Here is a 20,469-nt window from a genome sequence, read left to right on the forward strand (position 1 = left end):
CTGTCTGGGAGGGGATAGGTGGAGGCCATCTTTCATCTCTTGCTGTGATCAGATATTCTACATGATATGATGATACAGGCCCAATTAAGGGATGGGGTTGTGTGAAAAATGTGATGACAGGGCAAGCGGAAGAGCAGACTGTGATCTGACATCTGAGAAGGAGAGAGACAACGGAGAGAGAAAGGTAGCAAGAGAATGGTTCGGGTGGGGGAATATGAGGGGGGACGGGCGGGACTGAAAGATGGTTGTAGAAAAGAAGAGTGATGCTGTAAAGGAAATGAAGATGGCGTAAGTGTGAGAAAAATAGTGAGAATGAATGTTAAGTAGGAAGGGACAGTGAGAATTAATATGATTAGGAAGGAGAAGGGAAAATGGGGAAGCAAAAAAGATGAATGGTGAGTAATGAAAGATAGAGAAGGGAAGAAAATGACGCTTCTGTCCTATAAGAAACAATTTGTCAAGATGTTATGGATCTTACTTGTGATCCTTCTTGTTGTACATTGAGTAGATTCAGGGGAAACTTTAACAGCGATACAAAAGTTAGATTGTTGTATTTTTCTTTCAAAAACATAAACCTGACATGCAGCATGGAGAGGAAATGGCAACAAAGAGAAGCATATCATTCAACTTTTGTATTGCTATTTTGTATTTCGCACAGATATATTTGATTTGACAGACATACAGAAGTACACCAGAAACAGCACAGAGTGTGAAATCGAGCTAATTCTAAACCGGGGGGCTTCTGTCTGAACCTTTTCCCCACATTGCGTTAGTCTGTCAGGATAAACTACAGCTGTGTCAGGTGTATGATTTTGATCGGGGCGCATTGGGCTTTGATCACTCTGCCAGCTTTTATCAGTGTGCATGCTCTTTTCATAACCAAATAGGACCCAATTATGTCAAGCACATTGTTCTTTACCTGGAGTGCCAGAGCACTACACAGAGAAGAGGAAATAACTCACACTAAAACATCACTTAAAGTAAAAAAAAATGCCTTTATTTTGCTGTCAAAAAATATACTTGTTAGACTCAATCAGTTACATGAAATAAATGCAATTTTCAAAGTGGAGTATATTTTCATCATTTCTTCTTATAAATTATTCTCCCATATAAAAATAAATACATCGATATATATTAGTGCAAGGTCACAATACTTTTCAGTTTGGTCAATCTTTTATCACCATTTGACACAAAGACTGAAACAAGAATATGAATATGCAGGTTCAAGAGTCGTAGAGAGTAACATGAAACTCCTAGAGATTGTGAGATTTCTGATGGGACATCTTGAAGCTTCTGTCTTGACGATATTCAAGCTCATCTCTTGTTGATCAGAAGAACTTGCATACCTATAAAAAAAAAGAGAAATATGACAATGATTACAAATCCAGGAAATCTCGTTTGACAATTTACCTTATATTAACAACATTAAAGCATCAAGGTGTACACTTTTAATGGGCTTTAATAACATCCTGTGTGTGTGTTACATCTGCACCTAAAAAAGGTAAACTTAGAAAAAACTAAATCATCATCCCCAGCCAGAGGGGCTCTTAAAGCAACCTGTATGTTACATTTTTCAACAAACACATCATCTCAGTGTGTACAGCACATGTTGTAGAGTTTCATCACATCCCAAAGCAAGATCTTTGAATGAAAGGAGTTCAGTGAGCTGTGAGTTCCCGGTGTACTTGACAGTGACAAAGGCCTGAACAATAGCCGCTGACATTAGTCCCCCTCATATCACGCTGCACTTTCCTCCCATTGTTCCCACTGCACTTCTCACATGTATTGTCTTACGTGATATCCTTAGAACCTGATAAGACGACCGGTGAATGTTTTTGTAGCTGAGGACACAGGCCTGGGAGTGTCTCAGGGTTACAGCTGCTTATTATTCTCTCATAGAGGAGACTGGTAGACTGTAGGGTCTGGGGAACGCCTTATCGGTTCCCCTGTACACCCAGCTAACCTAGGTTACCTGCACCTCCAGCCCTCCCCCACTACTCGTCCCATACTTGACACTCCCTTCTTTACGAGGACATTATGGTATTATATTTCCCCAGAACTATAGAGCTTGTTGACAAGCATGAAAGGTATTCTGGGGCCCGATATGAACGTATAGGCTGTAGAGAACAGCTGGGGTTATTTGAGACAGTAAGGTTGTCTGACTGGTTCAGTTACATTTTCTGTGTATGGTGTTGTTGTCTACATCAGAATCAGAATACCTTTATTAGTCCCACAGAGGGGAAAAATCACACCACAATGGCAGAGTGACACGTAATTTGAAGATCCAATGACTTAACAAAAGAGTTTCCTTAAGGTAAACTCTAAATTGCTGATTTATCTTTTCTGACACTCTTGATAGTCAGCAACTCCTCCACCAAATTTTTTACAAGCATTTAGAAAACAGTTTTGACCATACTTTCTCTTTCAACACATTTCTCTGATTTTTGGCTGACAGTAAAGAACAGTTCAGGATTGGCAGAGGGTCCCTGAGCCATCAACAGTCCAACTCAGCCCATCTGTATAAAGATGAAGGGAGGTGGATTCAGACAACTGAAGCACACCACCCGCCTGCACACAGCACCTCAAGGGCACATACTGCCTTCCTGGCCTGCCTGTCTATTTGTGGCAGCTGATCTTAGTCAACGCTAGATGTGCCTGTGCCTCTCTCTGCAACCTCCCCATCTTCTCTGCTGACACTACAGTTTGATGCCTATATATAAGGATGATGTCCGCAGTGCTTGTGTGTGTGTTAGTGTGTGTGTGTGTGTGTGTGTGTGTGTGTGTGTGTGTGTGTGTGTGTGTGTGTGTGTGTGTGTGTGTGTGTGTGTGTGTGTGTGTGTGTGTGTGGATCCACAACGTTGCTGATAGTTCTCAGTATCTCTGATATTCAGGTTACATCAAATTTGAAATTCACAGACTGAACAGGTAGATCTGAGCTTGATGTTTATAATGTAAATGAAAATAGCTGCAACAATGCAGCCCAAGTAAAATCAGTACAAACACTTCCAAGCATGATAACCAACAGTTGTACTTTCATCAATTACGAATGTGGACTTGTAAAGATGTTTCTTTAATTGTCAGATTTACTTACTTTGACTCAAACTCATTCCTTCTAGTATGATACCTTTAAAATAATGTTGTACATCACCAACATAACTTGATTAAAAAAAATATATTTATTTTATCCTTTATTTCGTGTGGACCCAGATTTTCCCAGACGAGATCAATACACATAGACAGTTGTCATGCTCTCCATCACAATGGATATATATGCAGAAAAATACAGGGTTGTTTGGGAGTGGTCTCCCCTCATCCACACAAAAGGATTTCATGTCAAATTGTCCCTCAGGAAATCGACAAACGCAGAAAGTAGTGCCTGGTGTTGCCCCAAGTCTGGTAACAGGGTGGGGTTATGCTAACTACTCCCAGTAGGCTACAGTCAGATGCCTCCATTCTCCATGAGGAGCAGGCTGCTGCTGATATGCAGAGAATAAGTCTTGACTGAAGCCCATGAGGCCTGCTAGAGGCTACTGAGAGTCATTGCATGAGAAACAAGATGCATACACAACAAACATGTGCTTGCACTGTGTACCATTACTTAATTTAGACTATATAAACATGGGTAGGTTAGGAAACTGTTGTACATGCAGAGGCCAACACACAGATTGGTGGCAATAAAAAGAGACACATGTACAAATGCACAGACATGAATAAACAAAACATACACAAAGATATGGCTGACACACACATCTCTCCACCATCCCATTCTCTCCTTATTTCTCTATCTCTGTCCATGCTTCTGAACCATAGGGAGACATATTCTTTTTCATCTGTCAGTATGGATGGAAACAGACATGTTCAAAACACACAACAATGGCCTTGCCAGCACAGAGGAGGCTCTATGTTTTGTATGCTTGAAGCACTGCATTATCTCCTAAGTGTCTAGCAACCCCAGTATAGTAAATAATGGATGCTCCCCATCCTTCTGGAAAACCCTTCTTTCACTTCAGGGACCAGTCATGGTTTACCTGTATAAATGCCCTTTCTGTGTCTTTGGAGAAATGGATAGCATTAAAAGATGTGGGTCAGGCGATTTCATTAGCACAGCATTTCTCTCTGTGTCTCCTTCAATCAGCCGTTTGACAGAAGCAATGTCACTCAAAATGTCTTACAGACACTTTCATATAGAATACTCTGAGAAAAAGGATGCAGAGACCACTGATCCATAGCAGGGAATTCGTAAAATATTGCTCATATAATAAGATGGAAGAAATGTCAATGCTTGAAAGGGGAGCGCTCAGTCACCTCTGAGATCTGCTGAATATCCTTGACGTCCTTAGTCTGGAGACTTCAGTCTCTATGCCATTTGTTTCTGGGTCATGATCTACGAGGTCACCATCCAACCTAGAAACACAAAATAGACAAAACATTTTAGTACTATAGTTGTAAGTTTACCCGGAAATTAACACACATACATGGAAGGTATAGATTTCATTTTTCCGACGCTGAATAGAGTCAGACTTTATGAGAAGATGCGAGCCCTGTTTGACTTAATGGATATTTCTTTTTGGCCTACTTTTTTCTCAGTAAACTCAAAACACCAAGCAATATTGGATGTGACTATTGTGTGCAAGTACGTAACTAAGTCTCTTTGGTCTCCTTCCCCCCATGCATTCTGAGGTTACATCGAAAGAGTTTCAGCTATTGTGAATTATTTACTTGATTCACCATTCGGCCCTTTAACCCCTCAGCAAATGCACAGGCAGCCGGGGTTAAAAATACACTCCCACAGGATCTGAGTTTGACTCTTCATGCATGTGTATGTGAGCGTGTGTATGTGTGTGGGCTGGGATTTGGTAAAAAATAAAACAGTATATAACCTATGACACATATAGCAACTTACACTCTCTTTTCTACAGACACACACTCACACAGGAACTCATCAGAGCATCATTATATGGGTACTTTCTGAGTGAGAATCCCTGCTGTCCCATATGTGATTATTATAACACAGCTTGATCTGTGCAAGGGCCAGGAGTGTGATTGTGTGTGTGTGTGTGTGTGTGTGTGTGTGTGTGTGTGTGTGTGTGTGTGTGTGTGTGTGTGTGTGTGTGTGTGTGTGTGTGTGTGTCAGTGTGTGGTAGCATGTTTGTTAGAGAGTAAGCGAGACCTGACCATGCTTCATGACCTGAGTGAATGTGAGGGTGCAGCTCTCTGTGTCTGTGAGAGTATAAACTATATACTATAAGTATAAAACTGTGCCATGTCCAAACATTAGCAAGTAGGTGCTTTCCTTGACAACTGTGTCAAACTACAGAAACTAGCTTACATTCACTTACAAGAGGGCATGTATACTGTTGATATTTTCATGTTAAGCCTCCAAGTCTAAAATAAAGGTGTCTGTGATTTGTGCCTGATAACCAGCAAACTGATTGAGGCAGCAGTGGCTTTCCTGTCTGACCGAGTGAATATTAATGTCAACGAGATATGTGGGCCTTAATGGATTCACACACACACACACACCCACACACACACGCACGCACGCACGCACGCACGCACGCACGCACGCACGCACGCACGCACGCACGCACGCACACACACACACACACACACACACATCAACACCAACTCTACTTGTCCCTGTTGCCGTGGTATGTCCCTGGCATGCAGCAGTGTTGTCATGGCTACCCCCAGACGCATCCGCCATCCCATAAGTGGGGGGATGCTGAGCGCTTCAGAGGGGCTGGCGCCGAGGCTTTCCCCCCCCTCAGCCCTCAAACCGTCAACCCCCATTCTCTATCCCCTTCCCCCAAAACTGAATCCTTCTCTCTTATTCTCCCCCAAAAAAAGCTCAGCCTCATAAAGGCTTCCTGCTTGTCAGCTGGTAGGCCAGGAAGCACAGTGCTTTTATCTTGTCCCAGTGTTGGGCCCTCCATTGCTCTTAACTGGAGTGGATAAAACAGAACATGGAGCAAACAATGAGATATAGACAGAGAATACCTAGTACGCTTGCACCAGTTTTCCTGTTAAAACCTCAAATAGGTGTTTGAATGGTGCTTGTGTGTATGAATGTGTGTTAACCCTCAGGGCTAAGCTTGTAGTTCATCCTGAACTGATCCTTTTCATTAGCCATTATCAATAATTCATCATTGCACTTGCTTTAATGCTTTGATGTGAGCAAATCCTCGATCCGCACACTTTCACATTGACACACATGCACACTCTACTTAATAGCACTCACTCTCTTGCCCTACGTCCAATGCCACTGAGGTGAGTATAGATGTGTAAACGTGCACATAACATAGTCAGTGCACCTAAATGCTTCAAAAGATAAATAACTATCAGTCAGGAAAAAAAATACATTGTGCCTTAACTGGCAGTCAATTAGAACAGAATTAACAGAACTCTTGATTGAGGCGAGAAGAAAACTTTATATTCTCTACAAAAGTCTGTTTTACTGCATATATCAAATCCTCTACTCTGAGATGAGCAAATTAAAGGGTTAATCTTTTATGACGTGTGTCCCTATCCATGCTCGTTTTTTACCTCCCTTTTTATATTCTCCAATATGGCAATCTGCTGAAAAAAAGAATCCTCTTTGGAAGGCTAAATTGAAGTGTACATTTTTCTTATGCAAATGACGGTACAGTTTCTCACATCTGAAATGGGTTGGGGGCACAGATGGGTGGGTGTGTGTGTGTGTGTGTGTGTGTGTGTGTGTGTGTGTGTGTGTGTGTGTGTGTGTGTGTGTGTGTGTGTGTGTGTGTGTGTGTGTGTGTGTGTGTGTGTGTGTGTGTGTGTGTGTGTGTGCGCGCGCCATTCCACCCCCCCCCTCCAACTTTACATCTATACCTCTAAGGAAAGAAAGCTGATGTACAACGACAGCTGGCAGAATGGGACGAAGATATTTGCATGCACATTGTCCACACTGAACGCCAAACAGATCATAAATTCAGAACACAATGCCAAAACAGTAACAAAGGCGTAGAACTGCAAGTAGGCGCCCAACACATCCGACAATACGGCAGCCTGATTCTATGTTGTAATGTAAATAATGAGATGATGTTTGGCAAACAGGAACACAACAAGAGCGTGGAGGTATCACTAGTATTGTGAGCAAACAAAACAATTTACAGGTTTTGTCATTCAAACACTTTCCACTAACATTTTCTTCTGCTGTTTCCATAACAGAGGTGTAAGTGAGGAATATAATCCCAGTGTCTGTACAGAGAAAAAGGTACAAGAAGGGGAAAAAAAGGTAGAGAGAAAGAAGGAGTAATTGAGAGCGACAGAGTGTGCCTAAAAGCATACGTTTGTGTCTAAGTACAGTTTGTGAATGAGTGCACGCTCCTCTATATGGTAATTAAAGCTTTGGACTAAAAATTTGAATCTGGATGACAGATTAAGACCGATGAAGTGAGAATGGAAAGTAGAAAGAAAGGAAAGAGAAGCAGACAGACAGAGGACTCTACAAATAGAGTCTGTTGTCTGAACCTCTCAGCTGATGTGGTAGTTCAAGAAAAAAAAAAAAGGGCTTTTCAGTCCCAAACAGGATCAAACAACCTGCTGTGGAGTCCGGTTACTCCATAACAATGGCTTACATTCACTCTCAGCCTCAACACACAAGCTTTTTACCTCAAAGGGTGGAAAGAGAGAGAGTAAGTCTGGTTTGGAGGGTGGGTGCATGCACGTATGGAGGGGGGTATAGCGATATCTTAGACGATAATGGTGTTCAACAGATTAGATGGTATCAGCCTACCCTGTTTGTTTTCAACTGTCTTTTTCTGAAGCTCTACTAAGATCTATGGTCAACCCCGCAGGCACTCCCAATCTCAAGGAAACTTTTAGATATCGCTAGAGAAAGTGAAGTACTCTGATAGATATAGCGTTCAAAACTCTTAGATAAAGACAGCTGGTGGAGAGAGAGCAGCTGAGGATTGCCCGTAAAGTGAAATACAGACATGTCTTTGTCAAAATCAGTTGTTGTCTGCCTGATCGCGTTGGACATTTGATGGACTTTTAATTGACTGGTGAATGAATTCATCTTTTTTTTACACTTCCCTTCATTAGCTCAGAATATTGACAGATTCCTACAGATATCGTAAAGCCGACTAGCTGTCCCTTTAAGCTCCTCTGTCCACAGCAGACAATCTGATTAATCACATACACACAATAGATAGCTACTTTCTGCTAACCTCCAAAGACCCTGCCTCTCAAGCTATGAACAGCAGCCCAGGCAATTTGTATTTGTTTTACATTGGTTCAGTAGTTCTGGGGAAATTAGTATGCAGTCAGGGATGTGAGAGCTTGTCAAGATCAGGGCGAAATCTCTACCCACCCACCGGGCGGATCTACATTCATGAACAAGGTTGACAAGAAAACTGACTAGTGTAAAGACAAGGCGCACATGAAATGGTGGAGAACACAATACATATTATTTTTCATATGAGAACACCTTTATAGACAGGCCTTCTCTTTGTCTGTCTGTCTCATATGTCATCTGTCAAGACACTCACTTTTTTTTTTTTCTTCCTCACACCCTCTGGCTCTCTTTCCCAACACTATGTGTCAATTACGTCAAGATGCTAGTCCTTTTGGACAGTGTTCTGCTGGACCGTGGAGCGAATAACATCCATGTGAGGAGAAAGCGATCTGGGGCCCTTCTCTCGCTGAGCCCGAGCTCTCCTGGGAAACACACAGCTCATACAATAGATAGAGGAGGCCTTTTGTTGAGTATCTGGGAGCTGCAGGGCTAGCAGGGCTGTGTGTACATTTCTGCATTTTGCACCCGCACACATACACACTAATGCAAGTGCAAACCACACTGACATGCGAGAGTGCACACACACAAAAACACACCTTCGCCCACACACACACACACACATAGAATCAGAGACTTTCTTCATCTCCCTTGACTCGGTGTGACTAAGTAAACTTCTTCACCCTTTTGCAGTAGTTACCAAGGGCAGAGAGAATTTGAAATAGCCAGCAAGAGAAGAGACAAAGTGGAGAATAGTTGTGTAAATCAGTGTTTTGGACTGCTTTAGTGTCAGCCTAAAGAGGTTTTCTGTTATACTATATACAGATCAGAGCCTGTGGGCTCCCTCCTGGGGTCCAATGCAGGGAAATCCTGCAGGAAGGTGAATAATGCCTCTGGGTATGTGGCACAGTTATTTATTACACAGCCCTGATAATACTTTTTCAAATATATGATTAAATATTGCCATGATATGTTGGGGGAGGGGTTGTACAGAATGGGAGTACAAGAAGAGAACCAGCATAATATTGTATTTCTACTCAGGTCTACAACAAATAAATATAAACCTAAGAGAAGCAGTCAATTGATGCACATTAGTATCATTCTGTATGTAGCATAATCCAGTTATATCATCATTCTCTAAGAGCTATGTTTTTCATGGTGTGAACAAATAGTGGTGGCAATATAGATACAGGAATTAAAAATCTCAGTCCATCTACCCAGAATGCATTTTAATACATTTCCATTGGAACCACTGCCTTGCTAGTGGCCGTCTGCCCCTCAGTTAGGATCTGTGGGAATTCTCCTCACTGAAATGAGCTCACACCGTCTGACCCTATTCATCCCCAGGACTGCACTTTCTCTAGGACTCCCCCTTTTTCAGTCCCCCTGTTTCCCACAGACCCCCTCTCTCTTCACTCCCTCTCTCTCTATGCTTCTTCCCCTTCTTTCTCACTACCTTCCCACCGCCCCCCTCCCTTTCCAAGTCTCTGCCTTGCTTTCAATTCCAATTTTGGGCACAATGAAGTTGTTCTGGCTGACAGTTTGGCCAGTAGAATAAGTGTTGTTTGAGCCTGCTGTGTGGCCCTGTAGTGGACCCATTCTCCCCCTCGCCGGCTCAGTTACCGAGAGCCTTGTTGGTGGTACACGGAAGCCATCCGTCCCCACGCTCCCACCCTGACCCAAACAATTACCCTCAAAGCTCACATGCGCCTCCTCTTTACATACGCTATCTAATCTTCCACTTCTCTACAAATAAAGAACACTTTTGCAACATGCCATTTTAAAACCGTACAGTAAAAGGTGTCCTTTCATGTGTTTTTCTATGTAATGAGTTGAGCTACCATGTGGTTCACTTCCATATTGCATCTGTTATGGTGCATTCACGGCTGCACCACAGCCAGGTTGGCCTGATTTACTCAGTTACTCCATGTCTTGTAGGATGTGTCAGAAAGGATTCAGTATTGGGGTCAGCTGGAAAGACAAAGCCTGCAGCCCTCTCTCTTTTGTCGCTTTCAGTAAGCATCAAGCAGCACCCCCCCCCTCCCTCTTTGCTCTCTGTTTTTCTTTTCCAGTTCTCTGTTCCATTGACTTATCAAAAATGTATAAAAAATCACATTATAAATATTCTTCTTGTGTGTATCCCCTCTGAGACAAACACAGACAAAAGCACACATACAGAAACCAGGACATGAGAAAGTAGCTGGGAGAGGCCCTGATGGGGGGGGACGGACCATATGTCCAAGCGTTGTATATCAGTCGGCTCGCCCTCAGCGCTCTGCCAGACCACCATAACTTAGTTTGTCTTCAGCACAAAGTTTGGTCCAAGCTTGACTGGGTTCATTAGGAACCTATTCTCTGGAGCCAATGAAGCTCAACAGACCTCCAACAAAGGAGCTAATCAAACCCACTGCTGCTCTCTCTCTCTCCTTCACCTCCACCCTGTATTTAAAAACTCCACTATTTCCACAAATTCTCACTCCTTTACCTAATAGAAACCAAATATAAATAATCAGTCGGCCAAATAATGGTAAGTGCCACACAAAATTAGAAAATACTGCACCATCTGTAGACTGTAGAGCATGAAGAATAAGCAATCACAGCAGAATAGCTAAATGATGAAAGAAAACAGAAATTGTCCAATAGTCATACCTTTCATTCTTTTGTGTCTAGACCTAAAAACAAAACAGGATAATTGTGTCTTCATTGAAGATTCAGACCTGTGACTGTTAGTGCACGTGAGCGGACTTTCGTGGTGTCATGTTCTCACCTGACAGACACTTTGCTGTCTCGGATGGGAGTGTTAGTGAGATGCGGTGTGTAGAATATACGCCTACCAACAATGTGTTTGTGCTTGCATCTGAGTTCATGTGTGTGTGTGCAAAATGATGCGATGCACTGACAATGGAGAGCCCCAGGCTGCTGAATACTTGAAATGACCTTGAACCTCAGCATTCTCCATTCCCATGGCTGCAGGGACGGTGAGCACGTCTGTGTGTTTGTGCGTGTGCGTTTGAGAAGAAGAACAATGAGGCTTTGCACTTTGTGTGTGCACCTTATAACTCCTCCAAAATTCTGTATCACAGTCAGGGTCAGAATATTTCCAGATAATCTATAGTGATTAACGTAGATGAGATTATATGGCCATTACATTTATGAAAAAGTAAGTATTGCTCTACTCAAGTGAACATTTTTGACATCTTGTGAGACATTCGAAGACACATTATCAGGTTATTGTCCTTATTAGGATAGAGCTCATATGTTTGTACCATCTTATCACATCAGATTGAGTATCATTTTTCGTGTGTGCCACACTACCTCCCAGCATGCAGTGACTGTATTTGCTCACCCTGCATCCAGCAGAGAAAGAGGCTTGCACCATACCATGTCCCCTACTGTGCACAGAAGCTAAAGGCAGTACGAAAGAGTCTGATCAGGACATGGCTTAAACACACAGACACTGTACACACAGGATGGTCCCAAAGCAGACCAATAGACACACATACGTGTGTACGCAGATGAAGAGGACTTGGTGGGTTAAGAATGGCGCTAGGGGGTAAGTAAAGGGAAGGAATACCCAGCAAGGGGTCGTAAAGGCCATGTCACCGGGCTTGGACACAAATGTCAGCAGCATGACTACCTGTACATGGACCCCCAGCTGTGAGGGCACAGGAGATAATCAAGAAAAATAGATAAAGAGGAGAGCAAGATGTCTTACTGCAAAAAAAAGGAAGCTAGAGTAAATAAGGTAAATAGAAAAGCTTGTGAAGGACAGATTTAAGACCACATTTTAATGATTTGTCTGACGTGGAACCTAAAATAATTAATTAAAAAAAGACTGAATGATGTATGACAGTAGAAAGAATAGCTGTTTCGTTTTAACTATGTTTTGTGTTTTTTCTTAATTATTAGGGGGAGGAAGTTGTCCACGCAAAACTATGAAGACATTTTTCTTAACTTATTTAAACAGTAGTGGATTATATAGGGTTTTAACTCAACTTATTAAACACTCACTGTGTGCATCCTTCCCTTGCACGCCACATGTTACCATTCCTGCTCCCTATGCATTATATGTTGAACATTTCAAAGTGAAGAGAGAACACTATGCCCTCTGCATCCTGGAAACAATGAATATATTTCAACATTTTGCACTAGCAACTGAATATTCCAACAAGTACAAACAAGCAGGCTGCATACAGTATACACAGAGGAGAATGCAATGTTTCTTCTTTCTTTTAAAGGTCAAAAAACAACCCTGCGCCATTCTAAAGTACTTTGAAGATCACAAAAACATTTTACCCAGGCACTCAACGTTAAAAAAGATAACATCCAATTTACGGTTCCTTTGGTAACAACTGAAAATATGTATATTTTGATGCATTTTCCATTCATCTATGCATTAGTGAAGAAGCTCTTATAGACAGCAAGTGGACTGTAGGCAGGAGCCTTGTATGCTCGTTTTTGCATAGTTAGAAACTGCAGTGTAGTGGGGTTTATGTTACACATTGGAAATACAAACACCTTTGTACTCATTCACTCATACCAAAATGATGGTAATAATTTCTTAACTTAGTAATATGATCCATACCATAAAGGGAAATGTGATTGATAATACTTAAACGCACACAAACTTTTTTCATTCAGATGGCCATAGAGTGTACATTTGTGTTCAAACACAACAACAGCAGCTTCCCTGAAGCACATCTCGAGGCCATCTTCTCCTAAGAGATGCATGATGTGTCTTCAGTAAAAAAAACAGTCCTACATCTGACTCTTAATCAAATTGTTCCTATATTCCCCTTTTATCCCATTTCCTTTTTGTTTCCACAATTTCCAACCTCTGCCTGGAATCACAGCAAAGTTCCAGAGTGAAAGCAGTGTGTTCTACTTATCACCGACATTTTTACAGATCCCCTGCCAGACAGTGGTGATTTGTGCCTGTGTTAAGGCAGAACTATTCCTTGCCTCTTTCACAATATAGATTGCTGCCATTATCTGGAGCTATTCCTCTGGCTGACACAAAAAAGAAGCAGAAAACATGGTGGGAAAAGTAGGAAGGAATTTCACCCAACCGATGTATGAATTGCTGATGGGACCTGAGTGACAATTTGGTATGCAATTGTCAGTGTCAGTCACAGAGACATTGTCATGTCTGATTCCCATCGTGTGGAGCCAAGCTATAGGGGCTACACTGTGTTGTCAGAGGACATTTTTCCATTGAGGAAGTCCAATCAGCATCACAGCGCTTTTGTTGGTATAGCTGTGTTCGAAAAGGCTGTGGGAATTTATTTGAGTGAATATGCCATTTAATGTACACACACACAAACACACGTATTTAACAATGAGCCAGGACCTTTGACTGTAGTGGAACCTGACCAATATTTCAACTAATGTGGCGTGAATGGGCCGGAAATGCAAATGCAACGCTGTCCCCTTTCACATCGAGGAATGAAATAAAATCTTTTGTGGCTGCTGGGCATTGAGGGTGGGAAAAACGGCGAGGCAAAGGGGTTCCTTAGGCCACTCGTTTGGGCCGTGAATGAGCCAGTGCCCAAGCGGGAAAGATGGTGTGCCAGTGGTCTGCTCTGTGCTAATTGATTGCCTCTACTAACAAGGGCATAATGTATTCTATTGTGATCATCCTTTGCCCATGTTCATTAAGCCAGGAAGCAGCGTGATCTTTCTTTTTGTCTCGCTCCTGCCCCTTTTCTCTCCCATGCTCCTCTCATGCCCCCCACCCCCCCCCATCTCCTTTTTTTCTCTCGCTCCTCTTCTCTCGGTCCATCTTTCTCTCACACTCCATTGCCGGGTGGAAAAGGTGATGTAAAGGTGGTATGACAGGCAAAGCATCCCTCGCTACCCCAAATGCAAAAAACGAAGGGGAACAAAGGACAGATGTAAGGAATAGAGTAGGTGGCTGGAAGGATGGGGCAGGAAGGAAGTATGGATGAGAGGATGAGAGGAAAAGTCAAGGATGAGAGATGATGGCTGAGGAGGTAGAAGAGTATGGAAACACGAGGAAGATGGTAGGAAACGAAGAGGGGGGGGAAAAAATCAAGATCAGAGAAGCACCTCTCTCCATCTGCCTCCATCCCTCTCTTTCTCCTCCACGTCCCCCTCCCAACCCATCCTCTATTCCTGTCAGGTTCCCACACGCTTCTGCTCTCCCCCCACACATTTTCTTTTTACCCCCCTTCTCCCCTCTTGCCCCTTTTACACCTACCTCCCTCCCCGCTTCTGCTCCTCACCCCATCTCTGATACGCCTCTTAATAAGAGCTGGCGGGACAATAGTACCATTGTTGCCCGTGTTTGGGAACCCTGGACTGAAACAATCGCTGTTTACCCAAGCAGGCGCACAGCCTGGACCCTCTCCTTCATTACAGTCGGGCCAAGACTGATTAAGTCAGTTCCGCGAGTACAATAAGCCACTGAGCCAGCCAGCAAGACTCATCCACTCTCCCTCCATCTCTTTCTCCAACACTTCCTCCCTTGTCTTTTGAAGTCCAAACTTTATTTGTATTTCTTACTCAGAGTGTCCACTTGTTAGCATTCTCGCACCCTGATTTAGGTATTGTTCATTATCAATGATCCATCCATCCAATAAACACACAGAGAAAAGAGTAACATGGCAGAAATGGTGGATAAATGGCAAAATATTTCAAAGCCGACTAGCTGCACATTGAATCTGATCTATTTTCAAATGACCTTCATAATCTAGGACAAAGCTAATTTCTTTATTATAAATTCCCAGTTGGTTTGAACATGCTTCAGGCATCGGCAATATGACTGACTGCAAAAAATAAGGGACAACTCTTTTCCCATAATGGTGTAAGATCATAAAAAAAAATTGGCATGGAGGTAGTGTTATCAAGTTTATGCTTGTGGCGGAGAAGCACTGAATCAGTGGATTGAAAGCCTTTTCACTCAACCACATCCCTCAGCTCTGTGGCTTGTAACAGAAGTATGCTACCAGCACTATGCAAAACAGCATCATGAATATGCGTAATTAGGTGGGACTGGTGTAATCTTTCTGGGTTATGGGATGTGACATTTGTGGAGCAGGAGCATACATCAGCATAAGCACGACTGACAAATGCAAAATCACTTTCTTTGCAATAAGGCATTTTACACTTAGCAATACAAAACATGCAGTTTCCCTTCATACACTTTACAGCTGCCTGCAAACATGCACAAAGTAATTCAGATAAACAAACACACACAGGTACTGTACACACACATACTCGCGCATGTAAAGAAAGGCCCAGTTGGAAACATGCCGTAAAGAAACTGGAAAAAGGAATGTGCATTTCGCACTGAAATAAATCTGTAAGATTGGAAAATAAAAAACTCGAGATCACAGTCCATTTTTTTAAAAGCACAAGTAACACAACCACAGAGAGACAGATAGTACATTTGTGTTTACTAGTAAAAGGAAAATATAAAGGTTGCACTTCATCTAAAAGCATAGACCTGAGAATATGAGAGGGACACAATAACTCAATGATGATGGAGGAAACCTGAAAGAAATGAAAAATGAAATAAAATAGGGCCTAGCATTAGAAGGCATAATACAAAGACTGCTATTGCCAAGCAACGAGGATAAAAAAGGGATGATACGCATGGATGTTTAACATAATATGCTACTAGCTATCAGTCGGTAATGAGCTTTACAAATTGTTGTTAGCGACCAGGAAATGCAGAAGAGCTGATGAGCGAGTCCAAGCTAATTTGCCTCCACACCCTACTATGTGGTTAAGAAATACATAGAAATCTATCCTTTTTTTTTTACACAACATTGAATTACTAAGCAATAAGCATCTGTAATGCGGTATGTTTTTTTTCTCTTTCATTTTTTCCTGCGTTAGTATTCAATTTGGAAGAACCAACAAAAGAACTGAACATGTGAATGCACAAATGGACAGGCACATGGGCTTAGGCACACTGACAAAAGCATCCATTAATAATTGGATCATATTCTTAACAACCAGACACACACTCACTCACTCACACACACAAATTCATGCACATTTTCAACACACCTCTCTGGCTCTTCAGAGAGGGCCAATTTATAGATACTGTACTGAACCCCCCTCGCCACCTCTCGTCTCTCTCTTTGCCTTGCCATGCCCCTTTCCCTTTCCCATTTCACCCATACAGACACACATACAGGAGTACACAAACACACACACACACACACACACACACACACACACACACACACACACACACACACACACACACACACACACACACACACCGGCTCACACACCGGCACACACAGCACCCTGCCACAATCCACCGCCCTGCCACACATACCGAAGGGGAGGACACATCCCTCATAGCACCCAGGAAATTAACTTGACATTTGATGCAGACAGAAAAAATATATTTCGGTGGGGGGAGGGAAAAAAACAAAGTGTACTAAAGCAGAGATAGCATAAACCCATCCCTTGTTCACCCTTCCCCACCCCATCCCCCCTTAAGCCCAGGGACGCATTCAAAGGGGATTTTAGCGATCTGCAATGCAGACGCCACTTGGTGCCCACGAAAAAATGAGCTTCATCTTTTGCCTGTCCTTCCCTGTGTATGCTGTCTGTCCCTCTTTCTTTCCATCTTTTATGATGCCGGCGATCCATTTTCATATCCACTTCCCCTCCCTCTGACTCTCTGTCATTCAATTTGGGAGGATATTAAAAATAAATTATTGGTGGTGTGTTTGAAACCAAGTCCCACCTTTCAAGCTATTCCTTATGAATATAAATATTCATTAAGTTAGTATTAGGATGTTTCAAATTGTTGTTTCCACGCAATTCTTTCCACATTTATCTCATTAGACCCTTCCTCTGATTCACCTATCTCTTTGCTGAGTAGTTAAATTCAAACAGCTTTGTATATCTGGCTTGATCCCTCCAAGATTAACCATCATTTGAGAATACAAAAAATAAACAAATGTCCACTGGTGGATATTTTATACAAAGCAATAACAGCACTAGTGATTCCGTAACAGTCTATGATTTCACGCAAGCAGACTAGAATATAAAATGCAGTGTGATCTTGCATAATTTGATAAGATTAACGACGGCATCAAAGGCTGCGTAGTAACCTCGGCAAGGGGTCCAAACACCACAAGCGAGAGCAGGCCACAATTAATACATCATTATGCACTGCTACAGTTTATACCTGTAAACACATACAACACACAGCAGAACCCCGACCAGCCAGTGCCTGTCTCAACATCCCCTGCATTAGACATGCAGCAATGTTAACATCATTATGCACAATTGTGAATGTCTGTCTCTGCCCTCCCCCCTTTTACTCCCCAACCATATTGTGTCTGCGTGTTAGTCCGTGTGTGTGTGTGTGTGTGTGTGTGTGTGTGTGTGTGTGTGTGTGTGTGTGTGTGTGTGTGTGTGTGTGTCTGAAAGAAGGGCGTAATTATTTTTATTAAAAATGTTACGCAAGTTGAAACCAATTGACTGCTGATTTTTGTATGGCAAGACACCTCTGAATGCAATAGATGTTGATATTAGCATTGATTTAAGGTGATTGCTATAGTGAATAATCCAAAATACCAAAATACTTGCTCTGAAAGATTACAATATTTCTAAACTATGATTTTTTTGCCATATTTCTTGTATTTATCTACAAATTAGGATTTAAAATGTTTAATTTATTTGCGATTAAATACACACGCAATTCTATACCACACACACACTGTTGTGTTGTATAATGTATTAATGTAAACATGATATATAATTTAGGATGGAAGCAACTGGACTTTAAAGTTGTAAATACTCAAATGAATGTTTTTGCACTTTCTATGCTCATGCATCTGTAATATTGTCTTGGCACAGTATATAGGTAACCCTACTAGTGTTTTAAATATTTATGGTAAGAACCAAATCAAATATCCAGGGAAATAAGTGGAGAATCTTGTTCTTACTGTGGAGACAGACCCAGTTCATCATTACCTAAATCCCCCCAGTTACTGAACGCACTCGAGGAAATGTCACATGTTTGATACATATTTACTGGGAGGGTGAGGAGGACTTTCATTAGCGCTGGTGTTAATGTCTGCTCTACATTTTTCTGAGACACGACTACGGTATAAATATTCCCCCCACACACAGACACAATTACTGCAATGCTATTAGCAGATATTGTATCACATTTGCATCCATTTTGTTTTACGACAGCCTCTTCAGCGAACACGGCATATTGTTGCATTATGAAATAAGGAAAATAATTATGCAAAAAGTAAACAAAAAGGTACATATCGTTTAGGCCTTAGGAGTCGTACTGGGGTGCATTCAGTACTTGTATGCAGAGGAAATTAAGTAGTCTTGTTTTGCTGAACACACAAAAATTTGAATCAGATTAAAACACATATATTTGTAGTTGTCTGCCACAACTTAGATTGTCCGGCAAGTGTATACAAAGTCCTTGGCATCCCTCTGCTTATACAAACTCCCCTCCTGCCACTTCGCTATTCCTTGCTGCCATCGATTTGCATTAATTTGCATGATTTTACAATGTGCATATCCTTTGTTCTGACTGTATCATGATGCAGAAGAAACCATCCCTCCCCATCGCTATTACACAGCCCTATGAAAGCTACTTGCATTTAAAAAAAACTGTATTTTAATCTGATTTAATTTTAAATTGATAAGAAGAGATTTCTGCAAATACCAGACTCATCCCATGCTACACCAATAATAATGTGGTGCATCAGAATGAGGAAAAGAAAAATGAGTATGTCCTAGTTTTGTGGAATCTTTGAACAACCATGGAAATGACATAGTGTGCTATCGCTAAGAGGCATGAGCATCTGCAATATATAGCACGGGGTAGAGGTTGCATCCAAGCATGAAATATGGAATTACTTCACAAATAGGAAAAAGGAAAATTATAGATTGAAACTAAATCATTGAAAAGAAAAAAAGCCTTTCACCTATTTTACAATATTTTCATAAATACTGTACTCCTTCTGTGGCCTCCAACTTTTAGTCATCATTTATAATTGCTGGCATCATGAATAATTCCACCTTTGCATTTACCATATTATCTTTACTGTGCAAAAGTGTTTATTTGTATGTTTGTGAATGGACCTATACCTACTGCAAGCCTCATTGTATTCTGGTGTCTTTTGTTCTCTGTTGTATTATTCGAGACAACATGCACACACACACACACACACACACACACGCTGGCGCTTTAACACTCCTTAATCATGCAGACACATGCAGACGACTTCATTAATCGCTGTGGGCTTGCACTGATGATGCAGAAGCCGGCCTACTAGACTGGAGGGATAATATCCAGGAATACGGGCGCCACATTTTAAATACTTACCCCCGCTGGCACCATAATAGTAAGCAGCTGTAATCTAAATATGCATGGTTGATAAATGATTATGAGTATAGAATAGGAAATGAGGCAGTGCAATATAAACAAACTATAATGCATATTAAACATACTGTCTTTTTTATGGGGGATCTTTTTTAATATTCCTTATATGCTATATGCTTTTTTATTGACTGAGCTTGAAATAATATCAATCATGACCATACACATAAGAGAGAGAGAGTGAGAGAGAGAAATACATTGATTGTAAAATGTCCATGTCCTTAGCCTTTCTTGATATTGTCTCACAAAATACTGCAAAATAGAAAAGGTGCTCTGGGTTCCTGTTTCAGCTTCAAGCCCCATGACCTTGCTTTATTCTGCACACAGGTAATGGCTGAGGGTGGGGGGGTTACTCATAAAAAAGCCTACCTCTCAAACTAAATAATGCAAAGTCAGATATAGGGGTCTAATGACCCTGACACACTTTTAGCTAGACTTTTAGCAGAAGGAAGGATATGTAAGATGATAGTTTTGTATGTATAGAAAATGTTTGCAAAGATTCTCAGCAGATGGTCTTCAGTTATTCAATTATCTAGTGAAACCCAATTAAACTAAAGTCAAAAGTCAGCTTTTAATGCTATTCAGCCAAGTGTTGAAAAACTGAAAAGCTGTTGACCTACCTCTTTATACAATGACACAGTTCTGAAGTCTCAGGTAACAACATCCTCTTTCACAGAGGGCTAATGGGTTTCACTTTAGCCCTTTAAACACCTATCGAAATTATCCTGGCTACACTCTGCACACTGAAGTTATGCTGGAATGAAAATATGTATATAGTACATACAGAAAGATGCCAATGGTCAGC

At 41.6% G+C, this 20,469-nt stretch overlaps 1 long non-coding RNA gene across 1 annotated transcript in view; it reads right to left on the reverse strand.

Annotated features, from left to right (window-relative positions):
• Positions 1–975: 975 nt before the first annotated feature.
• The window catches only part of LOC104955193 (uncharacterized), a 32,965-nt gene continuing 13,471 nt past the window's right edge, over positions 976–20,469 (reverse strand). Inside the window, exons 3-4 of the long non-coding RNA XR_799432.1 lie at positions 4,306–4,404; positions 976–1,346 (exon numbers count right to left, since the gene is read on the reverse strand). This is a non-coding gene — a long non-coding RNA (uncharacterized lncRNA). The remainder of the gene's footprint in view (positions 1,347–4,305; positions 4,405–20,469) is intronic.

The sequence above is a fragment of the Notothenia coriiceps genome, unplaced genomic scaffold (genome assembly GCF_000735185.1).
Source record: "Notothenia coriiceps isolate Sejong01 unplaced genomic scaffold, NC01 NC01_scaffold00024667, whole genome shotgun sequence".
NCBI classification, from domain to species: domain Eukaryota; kingdom Metazoa; phylum Chordata; class Actinopteri; order Perciformes; family Nototheniidae; genus Notothenia; species Notothenia coriiceps.